The sequence below is a fragment of the Nanorana parkeri genome, unplaced genomic scaffold (assembly GCF_000935625.1).
Source record: "Nanorana parkeri isolate BGI_ZX_2015 unplaced genomic scaffold, ASM93562v1 scaffold2124, whole genome shotgun sequence".
Lineage (NCBI taxonomy): Eukaryota > Metazoa > Chordata > Amphibia > Anura > Dicroglossidae > Nanorana > Nanorana parkeri.
The window spans coordinates 97,618-101,763 of record NW_017308392.1 but is presented as its reverse complement, the minus strand read 5'-3'; positions in this window follow the sequence as shown (position 1 = coordinate 101,763).

Genomic DNA, 4,146 nt, shown 5'->3' with positions numbered 1-4,146 from the left:
TTTTAAGATTTCCAGAAATAGATTTACTGGTTATGCTCATCTTTTACTTTACTTTCATGCATGTGTTTGCTGTCTCAAACGGATGCTTTTACACAAGCTATCCGCTAAGTGCCCGACGTGCAATTATCAAGAGGCCCAGCAGGAACCACAGAGAGATCTAGAAACTGCATTTAGTACTGTTTATTGTTTTTGCTTCTGAAACAAAGAGGTAATTATCTCAATCTTCTCTTTACAGTAATTTCCCGTTTGCAAAACAATGCCGAAAGAGGCCCTGTCACAGTGGAAATAAGCAACTTGTCAATTATAACTACTTAAAGTGTTTGTAAAACATTCTGAGATGCTGTCTGACTGAATGGATGTACGTCCTGATTATCATTATAGAATAGAGGGACTAGTTACAACTTCTAATGATAGGAAGAATTTAAAACAGAGTGGGGCTGCTTTATGTTCAGAGACAGAAAGAAAAATGGCAATTTAGTGAATAAAGCATTAAAGTGACACTAAACGCAGGTGTAAAAATCTTATATATGGCTTTTCTTGTGTTTCCAGAGACCACATTTATGCCCCCTATTTCTCATACATTGCTAACCACTGACCTAAGGTGGCACTAAACTCAGGAGTAAAATCTTAAAAATGCATTCAGGTAACTTAACTATTAACATAGATGTAGCTTATTTGTGTATCACTCGGCTGTAGATCCTCAAATCGTCTCTGAATTCTTACTGACACTGTCCTTCCTTCTGGAGGGTGGCCTCCTTTGTTCCCCATGGTCCCTGTGTGTGTTATAAAGTAGCCACCACTCCAAGCTCACTCCTCTGATGGACTACAATTACACGTTTTGTCAGGGACCAGAACACCTCCAGGTGGCCCTGGAGCAGACCCTGCATTTCCAGTGCTCACCTGCAGGTGTCTCCAGGCAGCCAGTGGCTGTCGTAGACCTGAGCGTCACCAGGTGGCACTGTGACTCTGGAACCAGGTCCTGCACTTCCAGGGCTTACCTGCAGGTGTCAGCAATTAAGCACCACCTGCTGATGATCTGGGAGGGTATTTAATCCCTCCATGCAATGAGCCTGGTGCCACAGTATTGTCCCCCTAACCTGTGTCCTGAGTCCTGTATCCTGAGTCCAGTATCCTGAGTCCTGTGACCAGTTGCCTTAACCTGTATCCTGGTTCCTTTTTCCAGTATCCTGTAGCCTCCTTGAACCCTGACTATTGATCTGTGGCTCCCCTCTTGTTGCCCTGCTCCACAGGTTCGCTTGCCCTGTTGTCGTCTGTGCATGATTTTGCTGTTTGTTTCTAGTTTGGTTACTTGTGGCTGTTGGTGGAGTTGCTTGTGTTTTTATGATTTTGGTGTGTTTAACCCCTTCATGACTCCCTTCTTCGGGACGCAGAAGCGATCTGGCGACAGGTAAGTCGCCAGGATCGCTTCTGTTGTAAAGCCGACAGTCGGCTCTACAAGTTTAAACAGAGTCCCGGCGGCAAAAGTCGCCGGGAGTCTGTTTAAACAGCCCCGATGCTGGCGACGTACACTGTACGTCGTCAGTCACGAAGGGGTTAATATACTATAAGTTTCTAAGCATTGTCTGGTGGGGTCACACATTTGGTCCTCCCGAATAGATACCTGCATGCGGTGTGGGGACACCAGTGCACGGTATCATGGCACGTTTACTTATCTAACTTGTATTGAGATTGTAGTCCATCATGGGAGCAAGCTTGGTGGCTACTTTACAACACACACACAGGGACCATGGGGAACAAAAGTAGCCACCCTCCAGAAGGAAGGACAGTGTCAGCACCAATTCAGAGATGATTTGAGGATCTAGAGCTGAGTGATACAGAGATAAGATACATTTTTGTTAATAGTTAAGGTACTTGAATGTATTTTTAAGATTTAACTCCTAAGATTAGTGTCACTTTAATAGTTAGAGGTCCTATTACTAATACCGCCACCTTCTACAATCCTTTTGGCATGCTCTGATTACTTACATTATACTTGTTGTTACTTTGTAAAGCTATATTCAACCAGGAGACAAACTTCATTGTTATATGTTATTACTTTGTGGCCGTGGCCTCATAGTCTGGATAACCCATTAGCAAAATAGGCATTCCCAAGCACCAGATGTTTAAAAAGTGTGTGGGCTTAAATCGCATAGCACCTAATAAGCTGTGCTGTTGTTATCATGTTGTTGGGCTGCAATCACAGCTTTGTGCACTACAGCACCAGCTGAAGCTGACACTGAAGTTTGCTTGTACATGTAAAAAAAATGTAGCTTAGCTCTTGTCTGCACATAGCACTCAGTAAGTATAGCGTAGATGATTGCATGTATGCATCAAGTAAAAGACTCCTATGCCTAGTTGCCTCAGAAAGTACCGGTACCTTTGGATCACTACTGCTTGGACCTAGAAAAGGGTGGTAGACCTTCTAAAGTTTGTCCTGAAAAAAATGAACTTTTAGTAAAATAAAAATGGATTAAAAAAAAGTATTACTGATAGTACTAAACTGTGTTTTTGGAAGTGCACTAAAACAGTTACAATCACTTTACAGATTAAATAAGGAGGGATCGAAACTCCCAACTGTTCAATTAAGGGAAATGTCCCTTCACTTTCTGTTCTAGAGACACAACAGGAAGTGAGAGGGAATCTCTATAAAATAATTCCCCTCAGATGTCCCCATTGGAAGATTTTTCTTCACCTTCTGTTCCAATGACAACTGTAAAGTTTTGGATTTCACATTTCATATCAGTGACAATGGCCACAGGACAGATGGAGGGGTGGATCTCCCCAGTAAGAACATAGACAGGCATTAAAACCTGACAGTGGTCCTACATACGCTTTGATTTTAGATTTTCTTGCCCATAGCTGCGTGTATGGTCTAAAATAATTTCACTGAACTTACTGATTTTTACGTGATCAAGGATAACAGGACAATTCTATGCATCCTTGTTACTAATTTATAAAAGACTGAAGAAAATAAAGCCTAAACTGAGCTGTTAATGACCAATCATGTTTCATCTCTTGTTATCTGGCAAAAACAAAAGAGCAAATCTGGCAAATCTCTGTTGACAGTTCCTTTCTAGTGCAGAATCACTTCCTTTTCCAATTTATATTTATCTAATTTCTTAGACATAGATTTTGTTGAAAGGGAGAAGTACCAGACTATATGGAACAAAAATAATTGAAATAGATGACAAGATTGCCCCTGGGATGCACAAACATTGCATACAGGGTAGGGTCACAATTGGTGAGGTAGATAGGATATTATAGGCACAGTGGGAGGAACAGTGTGGGCCAATGGCTGGGGGTTTTGTCCATCTGTGTATAACAAGACATAAGAGTGTCAGAACCAAAAGCCAGTTTGAAATTAGATTAGCGTAAAGTTTCTCCGTATCACCTCCTATCTGTACAACCTGGCACTATAGCTTAAAGTGACACTAAACTCAATAATTAAATCTTAAAAATGCATTCAAATACCTTAACTAGTAACAGAAATGTAGCTTATTTGTGCATCACTCACCTGTACAACCTCAAATCATCTCTGAATTCATGCTGACACTGTCCTTCCTTCTGGGGGTGGCTACTTTTGTTCCCCATGGTCCCTGTGTGTGTTGTAAAGTAGTCACCACTCCAAGCTCACTTCTGTGATGGATGTTTAGTTAGATAATTTGTATTGAAGTTGTAGTCCATCATGGAAGCGAGCTTGAAGCTGGGGCTACTGTACAACACCCACAAAAGTAGCCACCCTCCAGAAGGAAGGACAGTGTCAGCACCAATTCTGAGACGATTTGAGGATCTACAAACGAGTGATACACAAATAAGATACAATTTTGTTAAAAGCTAAGATACTTGAATGTATTTTTAAAATTTTACTCCTGAGTTTAGTGTCACTTTAAGTTATCAGGTGATTATTTTTTGTAGTGAAGTGATACCAAATTGACCATGTTGTTATATATTAATTGAAGTTGTCCTTGGAAATTCCTCTAGCTGTTTCCATCCGTGCTGTAAATGCTACACTTCATATCCAGCCAGAGAGAATATATGTGTAGGGGGAGGTTTCTAGGCTTTCCATTTCACAGGAACAAGAGATTTAGACTTGTAGGGATTTCTTGTATTTGCATTTGTAGGTAGGTAAGAAATGAAGATGTTATC